This window comes from Oryctolagus cuniculus, chromosome 15 (assembly GCF_964237555.1).
Source record: "Oryctolagus cuniculus chromosome 15, mOryCun1.1, whole genome shotgun sequence".
Classification (NCBI taxonomy): Eukaryota; Metazoa; Chordata; class Mammalia; order Lagomorpha; family Leporidae; genus Oryctolagus; species Oryctolagus cuniculus.
In genome coordinates this window covers 24,459,578-24,480,742 of record NC_091446.1, presented here as the reverse complement: position 1 = coordinate 24,480,742, position 21,165 = coordinate 24,459,578, and the positions used below count along the sequence as shown (strand labels likewise).

Sequence of the window (21,165 nt, the reverse complement as noted above, 5' to 3'; positions counted from 1 at the left end):
TGTGACTGTTGATTAAGAAGGGGGTGCACTACATCCCCACATTCAATATTGTGTAAACACAGGGAGAAGCAAATGATGGATCTGCTAATCTTTCTTCCTATAAGGTCCTTAAATCAAAGCTTACTCTTTCTTAACATGTAGTCAATGTTTTCTTGGATACGGCTTATGTTTCTTGCCCCTGGTTCATATTTCCTTGGTCACAGCTGAGGTTTGTTGAATTATCATCCTAACCTGGGTGGTTGCTACAGGGCATCTTCATAGCACCAATGGCTCCTCCTGACTTAGACCTCTGTAGTCACCATTTCAGTTCACAACATATCAATGTACTGTTCTTATTTTATATTTTTAAACTTTTATTTAGTGTGGGGAGCAACTCGGACTAGACTAAGTTACTGGAATTAAGACTTATTCTATGCATCTGCTCTCCCACAATATGGCGCTGAGAAGGGAGTAACAACTTCTACACAGCTGCCTCTCGCCAACTTGAGTGATGACCTGCAGGAGCTGATCCTGCTCCTGATTGGAGGAGAGCAGCGTACTCGGCGTGTGGGTAGCAGAGTTGGGATTGGTGGAAGAGGACTATAAAGGAGGAGAGAGACAACATGCACCAGGAACATCTATCTGAAGGAACACCTGTGCAGCCCCCGAGAGAGCCGGCCGGCGGTGTGCCGCTCCCCCGCGGAAGTGGGGAAAGTGGCAGGGGGAACCGTCCTTCCACGGAGGTGGAAGGGTCGGTAGCCAACCCGGGAAGAACCAGCAGCAAACCCGGGGAGGGCCGAGCAGACAAAAGAACAGCACAGGGTCCTGTGTCGTTCCTCTGTGAGGAGGGGGAGCGACATAATGGTGCCGTGACTTGGATACGAAGCCTAGGCAGGGTTTAGTGTCATTCCTCCATGAAGAGGGGGAGCGACAATTTAGTAAATAAAAATTTCCAAAGTACAGTTTATGGATTACAATGACTTTTTCTCCCCCACAACTTCCCTCCCACCCGCAACCCTCCCATCTCCCACTCCCTCTCCCCTTCCATTCACATCAAGATTCATTTTCAATTCCCTTTATATACAGATAATCAATTTAGTATATATTAAGTAAAGATTTCATCAGTTTGCACCCACACAGAACATAAAGAGTGAAATACTGTTTGAGTACTAGTTATAGCATTAATTGACATTGAATAACACACTAAGGACAGAGATCCTACATGAGGAGTAAGCGCACAGTGACTCCTGTTGTTAACTTAACAAATTGACACTCTTGTTTATGGTGTCAGTAATCTCCCTAGGCTCTAGTAATGAGTTGCCAAGGCTATGGAAGCCTTTTGAGTTCACCAACTCCAATCTTATTTAGACAAGGTCATAGTCAAAGTGGAAGTTCTCTCCTCCCTTCAGAGAAAGGTACCTAGTTCTTTGATGGCCCATTTTTTCCACTGGGATCTCACTAACAGAGATCTTTCATTTAGGTGTTTTTTCTTTTTCTTTTTCTTTTTTTTTTTTTTGCCAGAGTGTCTTGGGTTTCCATGCCTAAAATGCTCTCAAGGGGTCTTCAGCCATATCCAAATGCCTTAAGGGCTGATTCTGAGGCCAGAGTGCTGTTTAGGACATCTGCCATTCTATGAGTCTGTTGTGTATCCCGCTTCCCAGGTTGGATCGTTCTCTCCCTTTTTGATTCTATCAGTTAGTATTAGCAGACATTAGTCTTATGTGATCCCTTTGACTCTTAGACCTATCAATGTGATCAACTGTGAACTGATATTGATCACTTGGACTAGTGAGATGGCATTGGTACATGCAACCTTGATGGGATTGTATTGGAACCCCCTGGCACATTTCTAACACCACCATTTGGGGCAAGTCTGATTGAGCATGTCCCAAATTGTACATTTCCTCCCTCTCTTATTCCTACTCTTATATTTAATGGGGATCACTTTTCAGTTCAATTTAAACACCTAAGAATAACTGTGTGTTAATTGCAGAGTTCAACCAATAGTATTAACTAGAGCAAAAAAAAATACTAAAAGGAATAAAGTATTCAATTGTACATCAACAGTCAGAACAAGGGCTGATGAAGTCACTGTTTCTCATAGTCTCCATTTCTCTTCAACAGGTTTCCTTTTTGGTGCTCGGTTAGCTGTCACCGATCAGGGAGAACATATGATATTTGTCCCTTTGGGACTGGCTTAATTCACTCAGCATGAGGTATTCTTGATTCCTCCATTTTGTTGCAAATTAATGGATTTCATAGATTTTGACTGCTGTATAGTATTCTATAGAGTACATGTCCCATAATTTCTTTATCCAGTCTACTGTTGATGGTTATTTGGGTTGGTTCCAGGTCTTAGCTATTGTGAATTGAACTGCAATAAACATTAAGGTGCAGACAGCATTTTGTTTGCCAATTTAATTTCCTTTGGGTAAATTCCAAGGAGTGGGATGGTTGGCTTGTATGGTAGGGTTATATTCAGGTTTCTGAGCAATCTCCAGACTGACTTTAGCAGTTTGCATTCCCACCAACAGTGGCTTAGTGTCCCTTTTTCCCCACGTCCTTGCTAGCATCTGTTGTTGGTAGATTTCTCTTTGTGCGCCATTCTAACCAGGGTGAGGTGAAACCTCATTGTCGTTTTGATTTGCATTTCCCTGATTGCTAGTGATCTTGACCATTTTTTCATGTGTCTGTTGGCCATTTGGATTTCCTCTTTTGATAAATGTCTATTGAGGTTCTTGGCCCATCTTTTAAGTGGGTGGTTTGTTTTGATGTTGCAGATTTTCTTGATCTCTTTGTAGATTCTGGTTATTAATCCTTTATCTGTTGCATAGTTTGCAAATATTTTTTCCCATTCTGTCGGTTGCCTCTTCACTTTCCTGACTGTTTTCTTTTGCAGTACAGAAACTTCTCAATTTGATGCAATCCCAAATGTTAATTTTGCTTTGACTGCCTGTGCTTCCAGGGTCTTTTCCAAGAAGTCTTTGCTGGTACCTATATCTTGCAGGGTTTCTCCAATGTTCTCTAATGATTTGATGGTGCTGGGTCATAGATTTAAGTCTTTAACCCATGTTGAGTGGATTTTTATGTAAGGTGAAAGGTAGGGGTCTTGCTTCATGCTTCTGCACATGGAAATCCAATTTTCCCAGCACCATTTATTGAATAGACTGTCCTTACTCCAGATATTGGTTTTGGATCCTTGATCAAATATAAGTTGGCTGTAGATGTTTGGATTGATTTCTGGTGTTTCTATTCTGTTCCATTGGTCTATCCATCTGTTTCTGTACCAGTACAGAAACAGTACTGTTTTGATTACAACTGCCCTGTAGTATGTCCTGAAATCTGGTATTGTGATGCCTCTGGCTTTGTTTTTGTGGTACAAAATTGCTTTAGCTATTTGAGGTCTTCTGCCTCTCCATATGAATTTCAGCATCATTTTTTCCAGATCTGAGAAGAATGTCTTTGGTATTTTGGTTGGTATCACATTGAATCTATAAATTGCTTTTGGGAGAATGGACATTTTGATGATATTGATTCTTCCAATCCATGAACATGGAAGATTTTTCCATTTTTTGGTATCCCCTTCTATTTCTTTCTTTAAGGTTTTGTAGTTCTTATCATAGAGATCTTTAACATCCTTGGTTAAGTTTATTGCAAGGTATTTATTTGATTGTTTTTGTAGCTATTGTGAATGGGATTGGTCTTAGAAGTTCTTTCTCAGCCGTGGCATTGCCTGTGTATACAAAGGCTGTTGATTTTTGTGCATTGATTTTGTATCCTGCTATTTTGCCAAACTCTTCTCTGAGTTCCAATAGTCTCTTAGTAGAGTTCTTTGGATCCCCTAAATAAAAAATCATATCATCTGCAAAGAGGGATAGTTTGAGTTCTTCCTTCCCAATTTGTATCCCTCTAATTTCTTTTTTTTTTTTTTTTTTTTTTTTGCCTAATAGCTCTGGCTAAAACTTCCAGAACTATATTGAATAGCAGTGATGAGAGTGGGCATCCCTGTCTGGTACCAGATCTCAGTGGAAATGCTTCCAACTTTTCCCCATTCAATAGGATGCTGGCCGTGGGTTTTTCATAAATTGCTTTGATTGTATTGAGGAATGTTCCTTCCATACCCAGTTTGCTTAGAGTATTCATCATGAAAGGGTGTTGTATTTTATCAAATGCTTTCTCTGCATCTATTGAGATAATTATGTGATTTTTCTTCTGCAGTCTGTTAATGTGGTGTATCACATTGATTGATTTGTGAACATTGAACCATCCCTGCATACCAGGGATAAATCCCATTTGGCCTGGGTGGATGATCTTTCTGATGTGCTGTTGCATTAAAAAACTGCATAAGTACTCTTGTGATTTCTGTAATACAAAGTTATTTTAAAATGTTACTCACTTGTACTATCTCTTGTCACTTATTTTCCCTTTCAATGGCTAATACAGTCATTGTGATATCATAGGGTTTATGTATGAAATTTTGAATATTAAAGGAGAAGACATATGGATAAAAGGTTAAAAACACTATCCTAAGGCATCTGAATTTGTATTAAAAACCACAATTCCTTCAAACTGTAACCCAGTAGAGACTGACTACACAGATGGTTGTTTGCCATAACAAATATTAGAGGTTTCTATTTATTTAAACACAGAGTACAGTCATCTTCATTTCCTGTTACACTTCTCTTTATTTTCCCTATAGATTGGTGATAGGTTATGAATGTGAGTTTGGAAAATACCTCAACATATAAGAAAGAAACCCCTCCCCACATCGCGGATGTGCCCTCTTGGATGCCTTCTCTTTGACTATTCTTGATTATTCAGAAGAAGACCTTATCCCCATGCTGGCCCATCCAGCTGTCTCCTCCAGACATGTGGAGGTTTAGAGACTCTAGTTGAATATTTGGCTGGAATTGAAGTCAAGCAACTCAGTTATCACATTGAATCAATGAAAATGAAACTGCACAGCAAAATTCTGTAAGAGACCCCATAAGCCAGTAAAGAGAAGATTCCAAAGTTCCCAGCAACTCTCTGGGTCCTATGTAAATCCAAAATTAACTTGATTTTAGTTCTGTGAATCATGTTTGCATCTGGATTCTTTCATCCTATTATTCTTGATTAACTTCTAGGTTCTAGGTAATATTGCAGGGACTGTGGATATAACAGTGAGAAAAACTCACAGAGATCTTGGTTCTCATGAAACTTATACTCAGATATAGGAAATATAAAAGCTAGAAGATGAAATTAAATGGTATAGTATGTAGTTTTAGTTGGTAAGAGAAAAATAAAATGGTAGGAAGCATCACAGTTGGGAGGGGTCAATTTTGGTTAAGCCAAATGGGAAAAGATGATATTAGATATAAGCCTTGAGGAAAAGTTAATATTAGAGTCAGGTGAAAGAAACACAGTGATGGTATCTGAGTGAAGTGAAGTGAGGAAATCAATCTTCAGAGATGAAAAAGGGCTTTCCAGGCAAAGGAGAGAGAGAGTTCAACTGCAAGATCCTACACATGAGGCTGCCCTGGAGTATGTGGGGAAGGGGAGTTATTAGGTGATGAGGTCAGGAAGATGGCAGGCCAAATTATTTCCAATTTTGCAGGCATGATTGGCTCTCCCGTTTCAGTTAGACAGTGTTAGGGAACCACTGGATCATTTTCAGCGAAGGAGTGGCATGGACTATGATTTAATAGGCTCAATCTAAAATTGACCCTTTTAATTGTCAGCGGGCCTTTTCTTCTTAGAGTACATTAAAGATGGTTAAGGTATCCTTTGTATGTATTTTGAACAAAAAACATTGGCATAGAATTTGCTTCCATTGCTTTAACAATTTTTCAGTCTTTTTAATTGATGTGCTCTAGGGTGGTTTGCATGTGTCTCTCAACTATACTCAATAGCACAGACTTTTGGTCCTGTGATCAAAAAGACAGGATGAAATGAAACACATGCATTAGCAGTGGGAAATATTACTTTTTAAGTAGTATTCAGAATTCATTAAGTATGCTTCTTCCACTGAGACTACTCCCTATAAAGCAAAAATAAATCCAAACACAAATTGTGTAGGAAGAGAATGTGTTTAAACATCTGCAAATGTTTCTGCAAATTGAAACTCCACACATGTGGTCATAAAGTTGCATTATAGAGCACTATCACAATGGAAGGATATACCTTGATAGAGGAAGAGCAGAATTCATTTATGAAACTGTATATTCTTACTTATCTGTTAAGAACAAAATCCCAGAGACAAATCTCTGAAAAGCAATAACTCATTGTGGGTTGGACAAATTTTTCAAACTAGAAAAACCTTATTATTATGAATTTAGGATGGGGGTTTCTTAGCTGCAAAAACCATTCCATCTTTTATTTTTAACACATTCCTTTGAAGCATCTGCTAATACACAAACACAAATAATTTGTCCACGCATAGTGTTAACTCATTGGTTTTGGGATTATAAGGCGGAAATCATTTCTCTATAAAAAGATATGATAGCTTCTTTGCAATCATGACCAATAATTACTAAAGTGTGGCATGCATGTTAAGTTGGAATAGTTTAGAGATCATCAGATGATTTTGCTTTGTAGATGGAAATCTAAATGAAAAATATTGCAGGGAGACAGCCACAAAAGAAATGAGTGGTGACTTCAATTGCTTTATTATTTTATACAATTTGATGTCTGCTTCCTCTCTTCTCACTTGGGACCCTCCCCTGTGATGTGTGCAATTTCAAAGAAAACTGGAGGGTAAGATGAATCAAACTAGGCTTTTGCTGCCAGTGCCCCAAAACTCGCCAGCAGAGAGTCACAAAGGGAACTTAGTCTTATTAAAGGGCAGTGGGTCAGGCCACAGAATCCACAAAGCTGCTCTTAAGACTCAGTGTTTTTGCTGGGTATCATTATCCTTGAAACCAACAGTCAAATGACCACCCAGCATATCTGTTGCCAGAGAAAGGTGGTAAATGAGGTTGCTGAGATGTGAAAGCTTAAAACATCCAAATAGAGTCAGTGCAGTAAACAGACCTCTCTGTCAAAAGTGGGCCTCTTTGACCTGTATCATCCTTGCTTTTCATTTTGTTTAGTCTTTTCCTCTCATGTGTTTTATTACCCCAAGCTGAGCTAGCACACAGGATGTATAAAATGCATACCATTTCTTTAAACCCAAGTGCAGGTGGTAACTTGACTCTAGAGCAGTTTCTTAATGTTAGCACTTCTGATATTTTGGACAGCACACTATTTGTTTTCAGGGGCTGTGCTGTGAAGTGGGATGTTGAACAACAACCCTGGCCCCTACCCATTAAATGTCTATAACATTCACCAGCTGTAATGACCAAATCTGCCTCCAGACAATACCAAATAATGCCCCACTCCAATAAGGAAAAGATTACCCCAGGTTGAGAACCATTGGTTTAGAGATTGATGCTCATGGACTGATTGGGGCTGCCACTGCCTTAGGCATTTCTCTGGCAGTAGACAAAGAAATACAGCATAACCTGCACCATATTCCGGGCTTAGAGAAGCTCTATCTATTAGTTTAAAAAGTTGAAATTGATATTATGATTTTATCTGCTTGGGACCTTATAGTTTGACTCTTAGGTCCTGCTGTGCAAAACTTTCTTTCCTGAGTAGGGGAATTAGGTGGAAAATCTGGAGACTGGTTTGGGCTGATTCATTGATTCATTGTGTGACAATACCTGGGACCTCTGTGTCTAAAGCTATAAGATGCCTAATGCTATGAAATGACTTGAGGCAATGCCATAAGTGGCTTTAAGAGTTGGGGATAGGAGTTCTATTTTAAAATAAGGTGTCACAGATGCATTCGGGGATAGCCTCTTTCCTAGTACATCTACTTGCCAGCAGTGCAATGTTATCAGTTCCATGGAGAATGGTGTAAGGAAGAAGGATCTATTCAGTTTTACTAATTTAAATATTAGGGGGTATTCACTTAAGACTAATAATGCACCACTCTTCTATACATTTTACATGTATTATATCATTTTTGCCTTAATTCAATGTTAATGATATTAAGCATTTTTGAATTTCAAATTTTCAGTATTTGAAAATGGTTGTTTCTTTCCATGTTGTTGGTATGAAAATGGAGACAGATTAAATAACTTTACCAGATTTCACATAGTTATCAAATTGTGGAGTCAGCATATAAACATTATTTTCCCTCTTAACCACTGCAATACAGACCTTAAATCAACAAACATGTATTGTGTGTACCTTCAGCATACCAGATGGTTTGCTAAGTGTTGGACAAAGATGAGTAAGTCGTGTTTGATATTACCAAGTTGTTAACAATCTAGTGATATCATTATGTAAGTAAATCACCCATACAAATGAGATGAACATTATACTTTAAGCATAGAGGCAGTTACAAGTTAAGCAGAGGAACAATGAAAGGGGTAAAAAGTTTAGTCCTGAAGCAAGCAAGGAGATTTCTTAAGGAGAATAAGCTAGAGCAAGACTGTGAGGGGTATGTAAGAGTTCATAAGAAATATCCAAAATGTAAAAATCCCTTGAGGAAGACAGAACAGCATTATCCAAGGAGTTGGTATAAACTGTGCCCCGCCTACCTATTATAAAGCAGTCCATTCTTCAAGGCTCAACTCATCTGCTATCTCCCTCAGATGAGACCTTTTAGAATATAGTCGTGTGTATGCTTGTTTTGCATCTTGATTTTAGCATGCATTACTTTCTGCCTTGTGTTAATTGCATTCCCATCACTCTCCAGCTGGACTCTAAGCCCTGTGAGGGACATGGGTCTCTTAGTAATCATCGCAAAATGGGAACTAATGCTAAGTGGTGGTAGATGAATATTGAGTTAAATGGTGAAGTGAATAAAACCTACCTGGATACATAACAATGCAAATGTCATATCAACCAATTCATTGATTGTATCCTATTTGTTATCTTAAAGATATCCTCTGAGAGAAGTCAAAGATGCAATTTGGGGTATATTGTAAGATAATGAAGAAAGGAAAAAAATAAACCCTAATCAAATGAGCTTTTAGTACTTGTAGGTCTGACTTTGAATTCATTCAGGGCAGTAAATGACTTGTTCTCCAACTTGAGTGTGTGTCAGGCTCAACAATTTATTAAAATAGAGATTCCTACAGATTTTAATGCAGAGTTTCAGAAAGGGATCCAGGAAAGCATCCTTGTCCTGAATTTCTCTTTGAAACAAGTTTGGAAAATGGTCTGGTAAAAGGAGGTAAAATTTGGGGTTTGACATATAGTAGGAAAAAATTAACTAAAAATTTAAAGGCATTGCATTGTCAGCTGAACAACAAAATGTTTTCTCTCCCCACCTTGTTATTGATTACTGAAATTCCAGTAAGAGTCATTTCTTAGATTTCCCCCTACCTATTTTTTTAATAAACTCTGACTTTGAGCCCACATATTCTTTGAGAGTTCTAAAAATCTGAGATGCTGATAAGGAGTGGTTTGGGCTGAGAATGCTGCCCTAGGGCCTTGAGTGTGAAAAAGACAAACCCCCGAAAATGATCAACACATTAGCAAGCCAGTATTCAGTTACTGTTAAAACCTGAGGGTAAATTAATTCTGTTTTTTTTTTTTTTTTTTTTTTTTTTTACGAGAAACAAGCAGGTGAGACTGGTTCTCTAAGGGTGTGAAATGCACTGAACAGAGAATTTGCTGGGAGAATCAGGCTGGACAACCTGGCAATGCCTGAGGGAATGTTAGTCATCCTCAGGGCACCCTGGGGAACAGAAAGGAAATGCCCAGGACTGATGTTTTTCTTTCCTCCAAGGAGAAAGTTAGAGAACAAGTCAGAGATTACAGAGGCAAAGAGTGACATTAGGTCACCATGTGCACCGGGGCCCTGAGGAATGTCTTGGAGGATTGGAGGAAAGTAAATGAGTGAGGACTGTGTGGAAAGCTGTAGATGGAAGCCTGGTGGTGGAAAATCAGAGCCATCCCTGTTCTGACTCTCCCAGCATTGCTCAGCAAACTCATACTTTTGGGGTCTTCAGGAACAAGAAGTAAGCAGGGCCACTGCTCTCTCTGGCTGAGTTACTGGAGACGAGGTGCTATTTAAGGAAGCGTGTGAGCCATTTTCAAGTGAGGAAGGTGTGTTGGAAGGATGCGACACTGTGGAGATAATTACAGCCGTATCTGCAACTACAAACTGCCTTGTTCTTAACTGCCATTTGTGGCTAATCACTTCCAAATAACAAATGAATAGCACAGTAAATGTTAGCAGGATAATTTTCTATTAATCAAGAATAATGAGTGAGTAGACTAATTCCCTCTTCAAACATTCCTAATTTTTATGCTGTTGCATGTTGCTGCTTCAGATTGATTACACAGTGATTTAGAGGGAGTGAGACGATAGGGAGACTCAAAATAAAAGGCAGGATATTATTATTTCCTGCCACATTCATGTAGAATATCAACCACCCCCACAGGAATTCTTGTGTCTCCAAAAATTATCTTAACCCAGGGAGGTAATGCCCAAATTTAGAAAAAGAAGAAGCAGGCTGTGGCTGTTGGCAGCCTAAGAGGGGAGACGTAGAGAGGAAAGTTAAAAGAATAAAGCAAGGGAGTCCTGGATGTAGACTGAAACCTCAATATGTAAAATCTGAAAATCTGTTTTCTCAACTTCATTCACCTAGAAGACTTTGACCAATTTAATGTAAATCCATTGACATTTCATTTATCCCCTCATGGCAAAGAAGAATGCAGAGTTTTTATTTCAAATCACATTAGACTGACCTCAACAGAAGGGGCTTGATCCTCCACAACACCAGACTTTCCAAGAAATTAGAAGTCGTGAGAGTCCTTCCAAGAGTGTACAACCTCAAAAATCAGCCACATCTGAAACAAAAGCAGTGGGTGGCAATGTATATAATCATTCTGCAAAGGAGTATGATGAGGGGTGGAATTTATTTTTTTTATTTTATTTTTCTTTTTTTTTGACAGGCAGAGTGGACAGTGAGAGAGAGAGACAGAGAGAAAGGTCTTCCTTTGCCATTGGTTCACCCTCCAATAGCCGTTGCGGCCGGCGCGCTGCGGCCGGGGTACCGCACTGATCCGAAGGCAGGAGCCAGGTGCTTCTCCTAGTCTCCCATGGGGTGCAGGGCCCAAGCACTTGGGCCATCCTCCACTGCACTCCCGGGCCACAGCAGAGAGCTGGCCTGGAAGAGGGGCAACCAGGACAGAATCCGGCGCCCCAATGGGGACTAGAACCCGGTGTGCCGGTGCCGCAGGGTGGAGGATTAGCCTATTGAGCTGCGGCGCCAGCCGGAATTTATTTTTGTATAGTTCAGAATAAGAGCAATAAGTGTTTCTTGGTGCACATTTGGGTTGCTGGATGTAAGTGCAAAGCATGGTGTGATAGCGATCTCGCTTACTCATCCAGATTCACTCTCTGCCCTTCTCTGTCTACCTCTGTCTCTGTTCCAGAAGGCTGATCTGTTTGGGTTACATTAATTGGCTGCTTTCCCTCCTGCCTCCTGTGGCCTTTTTTTTCTTGCAGAGCCCCAGGAAGTGACAGGAGAAACAAGTATAGATGGTAATATTTGTTCTCCCATTTTTAGTGAGGTCATGCTTCAAGCTTTGTAGCTTTCCTCCCTCAAACAGCACTGCTTCTCTTCTGAAAGCACTCTTCACACTCTCCTGTCCTTTACAATACTGTTTCCTCCTTTCTCCCCTTGACAGGAAAAGGAAATGACAGAGGTAGTGCAGCGGGTTATTATCACCTGTAGTTTCCCTAAATGCTTCCCACATATTTGCATAGTCACCATGGGAGTGGTGCCCTTTTCCCTTCTAGGTTTCTAGCCAAGACACATAGATGGGTATCTAAGTCAGTGGACATGTCTGTCTTTAGAATAACCCTGATGATACATTTAATTTACAGCAAGTTTATTTAATGGAGTGCTCTAGTTCATTCCTTTATAAAAATTGAATGGTTAAGTTGAAAGCAAACAAGTAAGACGCGTAAATCATATAAAAAAAACCTGAAACAGGTTTCCAATGCACAGTTTGGAACCAACTCTTCCCCATTTTGTCCCAAAGCATTTGTGTGATCTGAGATTACTCTGCCCACATGTTTTGGGTTGAGAGTAGATGACAGCAGCACAAAGACTGTAAGAAACTTCCATATAGAGAGTCATGTCCACTTTGATTTTCTCATTCACTCCTAATCTGTTCCACCTGAGCTCTAGGTGTTAGGTGTGTGGCATCAGCCGCCCTTGTCTGCAGTCCTAGGGGTATAAGAATCATGCAGCAGTTTCTCTGAATTAATGTCATCCCCTGGCGTTTTTGGTTTGTTTTTTGCAGGATTGCATGCTTTGGGATGAAAAGGAAGGAACTATTGTGAAGTTTCAATCATTTACTTACTTTTTTGTTATTTATTCATTCATGTATTTGTACATTAACATGAGTTTAAGGAAGTAAATGCATTTGCATGTGGCAATGGTATCAGTTCTCTCAAAGGTCAGGAGGGAGGTAAGAATGTGTGTAGGAATAGACAAGTCCTTTATTTTCCTCCAAGAGTTCTAACCAATTCCTTTAGCTTGATGGACAGATGCAGGGAGATAGCTCTCTACTGTATTTCCCAATAGAGAAAGAGAAACCTTGACAAGCTGAAAAATGAAAAAGAAAATTCCTCGTGGATAACTAAGCAATAGAAAATGTGTAAGACTAATTGCATACAGGAAAACCTACAAGGCCAGGCTCAGCACCTCTATTATCCTATAAGTGAACCTGTACAAGATATTGTTATGAGTGAGGCAAATCTTTCATCTGAGAAAGGTTGATAATCTTTTCTACTGTAAAAATGTTTCCCAACAGTTTTGAGATCTCTGATACAGAATTCAAAGTATAGATTTCTTTTTTAAAGATTTATTAAAGATGACTCGGGCCATCTTCTAGTGCTTTCCCAGGCCACAGCAGAGAGCTGGACAAGAAGTGGAGCAGCCAGGTCTTGAACCAGCACCCATATGGGATGCCGACGCTTCAGGCCAGGGCATTAACCTGCTGTGCCAATGCGCCAGCCCCGAAGTATAGACTTTTGTTTGAATCTCAGACACAGATGAGAATCTTGGTTCCAACATATCTCACCTATGAAACCTCAAGCAAAGATCTTTTCCTCTCTGAGATTAATTGTGTTTACCTGAAAAATGGTGCATAAAATAAACAACCTTCCAGGTAACTGCTAAGTACTAAGTGTTGTAATGTTTATAAAGTGCTTGTCAAGGCACCCATGACAGAGGAGAGACATACCTGTTGCCTTTGCTGCTGTTTAACACAGGATCCACATACAGCCTCCAACGATGTGGCCTTAAGAGAGACAAATGCAGAGCCACAGATATTATGAGGCTACCACAAAGTGTCTGTGGATCAATAGAATTCAAAGATAAGTTTATTTTGGTGCAAAAATTTTGAAATCCATGCTCAGTTTTTCCTAACACATATTTTCCATGAATGTTTTGAAGACTCCTCACATGCATGGATTTAAAAAAAATGTTTAAGTGCCAAAAACTTATCTTTTAATGCCATTTTTGAATTTAAAAGAAAAAAGATTCAAGAGCTAGAGAGACAGAGAGCTACCATCTGCTGGTTCACATCCCAAATCCTGGCAAGGACCAGGACAGAGCTGGGCTGAACCCAGGACATGAGAATGCAATCCAGGTCTCCCTTCTGGGTAGTAGGAGCCCATACACTTGAAGCATCAGTGCTGCCTCCCAGGGTCTGCATTGGCAGGAAGCTGGGATCTGGAGCCAGAACTGAGAATCAAAGTGAACCCAAGTGCTTCTAGGTGGGACAAAGGCATTCAAGCAGCATCTTAGCTGCTGGACTGAACACCTGCCACTCCATACAGTTTTAGAAGAAGTTTGGTAAAGATACAGTGGAAGTTCAGCCTCCACCCCTTGGTGGGCTTCTTTTCAATGCTCTAATCCTGCAGGATCTGTGCACCTGTTGCTGGTGATAGGCGCTTCTTAGCCACTGGGCTGCCAATGTACTGCAGCTTTTCTCTGGGGTGACAGAGACACAGTGATGGGGCGGGAAGTGCATCCGTCTGATGATCCATCATGAGCAGGGATGAACAACCTCACCATGCCATTCGCTAGCTGAGTGGCCACAGCAAGGAGGAAACATCTCTGATCTACTTGTACCCCGAGTGCAAAATCACAGCTTTTAATGCTAAAGAATTAGGAGAAATATGAAAAGTTTAGTTACAGGTGTTCGCATACAACGGGGGCTTAATATTTTTACTTTGCTTCCTTCTTTCTGTTGAGGTAAAACCAACCCTCCTGTTGTTTTGTTCTTTTAGCTTTATTTATTTGAGTTAGAGTAGAGAGGGAGAGGCAGAGGCAGAGGCAAAGAGGGAGACAGGGGGAGGGGAGCAGGGGAGGGGGGTGGTTTCTATCCTCTGGTTCTCTCCCCAAATGGCAGCAATGGGCTGGGCCAGGCCCAAACCAGAAGTTTCATCTGGATCTCCCATGTGGGTGCAGGGGCCCAAGGACTTGGGCCATCTTGTGCTGCTTTCATGGCACATTAGCAGGGAGCTGGATTGGGAGTGGAGCAGCCAGGACTTGAACTGGTGCCCTTATGGGATGCTAGCACTGCAGATGATGGCTTTACCTGCTACCCTGCAGCTCCAACCTGAACCAATCCTCTTGTACCTTAACTGTTTGTCCTCCATTTAGCTTGTGATCCAGATGGATTAAATCAAGTTCCCCTCTCATGTCAGATAATTATTCTCTTTTCTTTTGTCTCTCTGTAAGGGAGACCTTACCTCTGGGTGCTGGTCCATTTCTATAGGATGCCAGGCAGCTAGGGGACAGAGATGCAGTGTTTTTGTACGATTAAGGAATGTACATTGCCTTTGTGATATTCAGATATCACAGCTTTGGAGGCAAAGGACTTTCCAAAAAGTACAGTTTGGGTGATACATCTCTATGACTGGCATTCCCAGCCTAGCAGACATCACATTAAGGTGGAAGAGAATAAACGTCGCATCCTTACAATAAATCTTTCTTACACAACTAAAGCTTCTTGAAACACAGGCACTAAGAGACAACACACTGTATTATTATCTGCCTCACAAACAGAACAGGCTAATTTTAGTGACCCATTTTGTCTGTTTGCATCCTTCATTTCTATACTTGGCCTTGCAAATAGAGTGGTTTGAATAAACATTATAGCCATATTTATGGGTATTCGGCTGAGTGCTTCTCTTGGAGATGCATTATCAGGCGTTCACCATAAACCACAGAGAGAGAGTCATTCATCCTTGTTAGGCAGGCAGACAGAAGGAAGTTGCTCTTTCCTTATATCCTGGGTCTATAAGAGCCTTTATCTAAATCTAAGGCAATACAAAGAGAGGACCCCCTGCTGATTAACTAGGGATTTATGGATATAAAAATTAGTAATTGAGAAACCTTCATACTGGCTACCTCAAGGTTGAAAAGAATGGCTTGGGCTGCTGTGGAGCTGAAGTTCAATGAGCGTCTATGGTGTGCCACAGTCTGCCATAGGTAATTCCCATGTCTTACAGTCTGCAATGTATAGATCTGTAATGTAGCGTCCCACTGAGGGGTAGGTCATATTTCTCCCTTTTTGCAGAAAAAGCAGTGACGTTTTGATTAATGAATTTGTCTATGGATCATGAATTTATGGCAGAGTTGAGACATAACCCCAGATTTGCGTGAGACAAACCTCGCTGCACCAGATACCTGTGTAGCATGAGAGGCAGGCAGAAAGAACAGCACTGGGTACAAGCAAAGATGCCCTCTGTGCCTGGAGGGAGATAAACTCCAAGGACAAGTTAAGATTGGAAAAGACCTCATGGATGTGTTGTGAAAAACTATACAAAGAAGATTTATCCAAAGACAGAAAATGTATTTTCTCAGAACTTGCGGGAAGAAGCAGAAACTGCATATCTGTGTCATTGGAACCATGACAAGAACAGGAAATGGGAGTAGAAACTATGTTAGGGGAGAGTAGAGGAAGGAAGGAGAAGAACAAAGGAAATGCCTCCTGTTTTGCCTGTGTTGATGTGTGCCCTAAGAGGTTTACACATCCTAGAAATGTAGAAGATATTTTCCTCCTTCAAAACAAAAGATGTTTGTGTTGCTGCTGAGCATTTGAATTCCTTTTAAGATCAACTGCAGGCCGGCGTCTTGGCTCACTAGGCTAATCCTCTGCCTTGCGGCACCAGCATACCGGGTTCTAGTCCCGGTCGGGGTGCCAGATTCTGTCCAGGTTGCCCCTCTTCCAAGCCAGCTCTCTGCTGTGGCCAGGGAGTGCAGTGGAGGATGGCCCAAGTGCTTGGGCCCTGCACCCCATGGGAGACCAGGAGAAGCACCTGGCTCCTGCCTTCGGATCAGTGTGGTGCGCCGGCTGCAGCACGCCGACCACAGCAGCCATTGGAGGGTGAACCAATGGCAAAGGAAGACCTTTCTCTGTCTCTCTGTCTCTCTCTCTCACTGTCCACTCTGCCTGTCAAAAAAAAAAAAAAAAAAAAAAGATCAACTGCAGTGTATTTCACATCTATTAAAGAGGAAGGATGGAGAAAAAGCAGGGAAGGAGGGAGAAGAAAGGAAAAAGAAGTGAATAAAATCCAAAAAGATTGCCCATGATGTCAGAATAATGGCTGAAATATCTTGTAAAGTCTAACATAGACCACACATTGACCTTCAATGACTAAATCCCACTTTGTTGAACACTCACGGGAAGTAAAATTGCAGGTTGCTGTTTCTCTCTGCTGTGACATCAGGGTTGTTTGTCACGTCACCTGTTGTTCACATCTGTAGTCAACACCAAATCATGTCTGAGTAGAAAGGAAAAAACCCAATTCTGTCTGATCATGATGTATTGTCAGTAAAATTGGATATAACTCCAACATTCAAAGAAAACTAGTCAATAAATCTATGCAAAGTCTTGGTAGAAAGAAAAATCTTACAGTTGTTATTTTTCTCCTTAAACAAGTACAGTTTGATTTCTCTAATGACAATAATTCTAATGTATTTCATTTCTTAATTCCCTTTATGATTAGTCATCCTGGGAAATAGTCAGAAGGTAAGGAGCTTGGGATTAGATTTCTCGTTAGGATATTAATGCATGTTGTGAACCAAGAGAGCCTCGTGCCTCCATCTCCAGGTAACCCACTTAGCTCAGTCAGCTCTCTCCATAGCCGTGCAAGTCTGTTCTCTGGTGTTTGTGTTGCTGCCAGCTCCCAGATCTGCTATATTATTTCAGTGACACTTGGCATTTGGATAGCTGGTGTGAGACCTACACTGTCTCATTAGTAATTTTTCTATTCAAACGTATTCTATAACAACTGCCATTTAACATTTCAGTAGCCCTTTTTTCTTTTTCATGTTCATAATTCACTATACTTGTTCTAAATTGGTGGGAATAAGGGTGAACTAATGTTTTTCTGACATTAGTCATTTTATCCTTTTCTTAATTCATTTAAATCACTGTGATCCATCACAGGGATGCAAATTTTAAAAAACAATGAATATAAACTTAATGTATGTGTGCGCACTATCAAACACTTTTGTCAAAGCTTCCAAAAGATTGCTTTCCTATGTGTTTGCAGAGGGACATAATTTAAAGATTCTTCAGTGTGGGGCTTAATGACTTGATTAACCCTCCACATACCAGCTAATTTATTGTACAACCTTGGGCAATTTAGTAATCCTCGAGAAGCTTCACGAACAGGCTATTGCGATTGCCCTTTTTGCTTTGTTATTGAGAAGTGTGAGTCAGCATAAATAACACTGGTTGCTGCAATAACAAATAAGCCCTGACAATGCATGGCTTAACCAAGTGCAACTTATTATTTGGTGCTCTCATAAAGTCCAGCATGAATGTCCTATCTTGGGCAGGTTTTCTTTAAAGCAGTGACTAAGGGGTCTGGAATCCTCTCATGTTCTCTAGTAGTTCTGGGTTCTCCTAAGTCTTTGGAGTTCTTCACTGGACATCCTTCATCTGTCTAGACAAAGTAAAGAGGGGGAAGGAGGGAGAGAGATGTTTTGTAGGAGAAAAGGATTCTATATGAACTATTTATAAGAGGTTTTTAGAGGACATAATCAAAAGATTAATCTATAATTTCCCATGACATTCCTTAAACCACACCTGATTCCCACTGTCTCATGGGCTTTGTGAACAGGAGCCAAAGGCAGTATGTCTTAGCTATATTCTTCAACACAGAGAACATAGGAGGAGACTTCAAAAAGCTTAATGGGAAATGGAATTTTTAGGTAAGTTTGTTTGGGTACAAACCATTTTTGAAAGTTATGCATATACAATTTCAGTTCACAATTGATCATACTGATAGATCTAAGAGTCAAAGGGATCACATAAACAAGACTAGTGTCTGCTAATACTAACTGATGGAATAAAAAAGGAGATAATGATCCAACATGGGAAGCGGGATACACAGCAGACTCATAGAATGGCAGACATCCTAAACAGCACTCTGGCCTCAGAATCAGCCCTTAAGGCATTTGGATATGGCTGAAGAGCCCATGAGAGTATTTTAGGCACAGAAAGCCAAGGCATTCTGGCAAAAAAAAAAAAAAAAAAAAAAAAAAAAAAAAAAAAAAAAAAACAACAACAACAAACACACACCCTAAATGAAAGATCTCTGTGAGTGAGATCCCAGTGGAAAGAACAGGCCAGCAAAGAAGGCAATACCTTTCTCTGAAGGGAGGAGAGAACTTCCACTTTGACTATGACCTTGTCTAAATAAGATTGGAGTTGGTGAACTCAAAAGGCTTCCATAGACTTAGCAACTCATTACTAGAGCCTAGGGAGATTACTGACACCATAAACAAGAGTGTCAATTTGTTAAGTCAACAACAGGAGTCACTGTGCACTTACTCCTCATGTAGGATCTCTGTCCTTAATGTGTTGTTCAATGTGAATTAATGCTATAACTAGTACTGAAACAGTATTTTACTCTTTATGTTCTGTGTGGATGCAAACTGATGAAATCTTAATATATACTAAATTGATCTTCTGTATATAAAGGGAATTGAAAATGAATCTTGATGTGAATGGAACGGGAGAGGGAGCGGGAGATGGGAGGGTTGCGGGTGGGAGGGAAGTTATGGGGGGGGGGAGCCATTGTAATCCATAAACTGTACTTTGGAAATTTACATTTACTAAATAAAAGTTAATAGAATGTTTAAACACTAACACATTACAAAAAATTAATAAAAAAGAAAGTTATGCATATAGGAGATCTTCACAGAGTTCTTAGAAAATATATATTATGAAAAAAACAAAATTATTCATGGGCTTCTTAATTTTTCTGCACCAAAATACATTTATTTTTTAATTCCATTGCCTGCAACATTTGTGAATGGCCCTCATATTTGGCACCACCTGAAGGGAAACACCCCAAGGTCCCATTAAGGCACAGTGTCCACCAGGATTTCTGGGTCATGAGCTACCTTCTCCATATTACTAGAAGTGGCTCTTCTTGGTCTCATCCCCACGGCCTAAATTACTTCTGTGCCACACACATAATGGAGAATGGGAGAGCAGAGACAGGCTAATCCCAGTGATTATGCCACTTGGAAACTGAAGAAAGGAAGCACAGAGAATTCCCTGGTGGCTTTGCCAGGTTTTCCCTGTCTCCTCACAGGTCTTCCCTTGGTACCAGTCTGTGCCCAGATTTCTCCTTCCTATAAGAGCATTTGTCTTATGGGATTTGGACTTGACCTGATGACCTCACTTTAACTTCATTACCTCTGTAACTATACTATCTCCAAATAAGACCACATTCTAAGGGACAAGGGATTGGGAAGGGACACAATTCAAACACAGCACTACATACAATCCTTGACGTTTGTTTGTTATGTGAACTACAGAAAAACAGGTGGAGTGAGCTCTTCCATTTATTAGTTTAATATTCAAATACCTGCAACAACCAGGGCTGGGCTAGGTTGAAACCAGGAGCCAAAAACTCAATCTTTTTCACTCACATGGGTGGTTGGGGACAAATTTCTTGAATATTCACTGCTGCCTCTCAGGATGTACACAAGCAGAATATTAGATCAGAAATGGAGTAGGATGCCAACCAGGCACTCAGTATGGGCCGTGGGTATCCCAAGTGGCACCATGATCACTGCACCACACACACACCCTCTGTAATCCATTGGTTACAGTTTCTGCTGTGTGCTAAGATTCACACTTGTATTTATTTCCAAAACTTAGATTTGAAATCTCCTTTGTTCTGTTGTTTCCTTCACTCTATGCCTTTCTGTCTAAAGATAATGATGGCAGTCAGACTTCAGTGGATTTTAAGTTGGTGACTGTTTTTAGACTTTTATAGGCCGTTGACACTCAAAATCTTTTAAAATTCCATTCCTTGGGGTGGGTATTTGGATTCGCAATAAAAATGCTGGTTAAGATGCCTGTCTCCTATACCAGAGTATCTAAGTTTCATAGCTGCCTCTGCCTCCTGGCTCCAGCTTCCTGGTAATGCAGATCCTGGAAATCAGCAGTGACAGGTGAAGCAGTTGGCTTGCTATCTCTCACATGGGAGACCAGGACTGAGTTTCAACTTTTAGCTTCTGTCTTGCTCAGCCTTGGCTTTTTTAAAAAGATTTATTTATTTATTTGAAAGTCAGAGTTACACAGAGAGGAGAGGCAGAGAGTGAGAGTGAGAGGTTTTCTATCTGATGGTTCACTCCCCAATTGGCTGCAATGGCCAGGGCTGCGCTGATCTGAAGCCAGGAGCCAGGAACTTCTTCCAGGTCTCCCACGTGGGTGCAGGGGCCCAAGGACTTGGGCCATCTTCTGCTGCTTTCCCAGGCCATAGCAGAGAGCTGGATTGAAAGTGGAGCCTCCGGGTCTCGAACTAGCGCCCATATGGAATGCAGGGGCTTCAGGCCAGGACATTAATCCACTGCGCTTCAGTGCTGGCCTCCAGCCTGGGCTGTTGTAGGTTTTGGCAGGAGTGGAAGGGTGAATAGGAGCTCTCTCTATAATCTGTCTGTCTTTCTCTATGTGTTTACCTCTCAAAAAATAATTATTTTTCTCTTGTTGGTTGTATCTATCATTGTTTGTGTGTTTCTAAATTTTTTTAGAAATAAGGCCCTTGCTTTCTGACTCTTTATTCCCTTTCATGTCTACTTGGGAACCAGCCAGTTTTCCCCGAGTTTATCTTTCTTACAATACCCTGTCAAAGTAGGCAACAGTATCCAA

The 21,165-nt window shown here is 40.7% G+C and overlaps 1 long non-coding RNA gene across 4 annotated transcripts in view; it reads right to left on the bottom strand.

Annotated features, from left to right (window-relative positions):
- The window catches only part of LOC127484237 (uncharacterized), a 112,595-nt gene that overhangs the window by 62,044 nt on the left and 29,386 nt on the right, over positions 1-21,165 (bottom strand). For 2 of the 4 annotated variants that reach the window (XR_007911104.2, XR_007911106.2), the window contains 2 exons: positions 16,672-16,771; positions 10,708-10,809 (listed from right to left, as the gene is read on the bottom strand). This is a non-coding gene — a long non-coding RNA (uncharacterized lncRNA). The other 2 variants (XR_007911105.2, XR_007911108.2) reach the window with 2 other exon arrangements.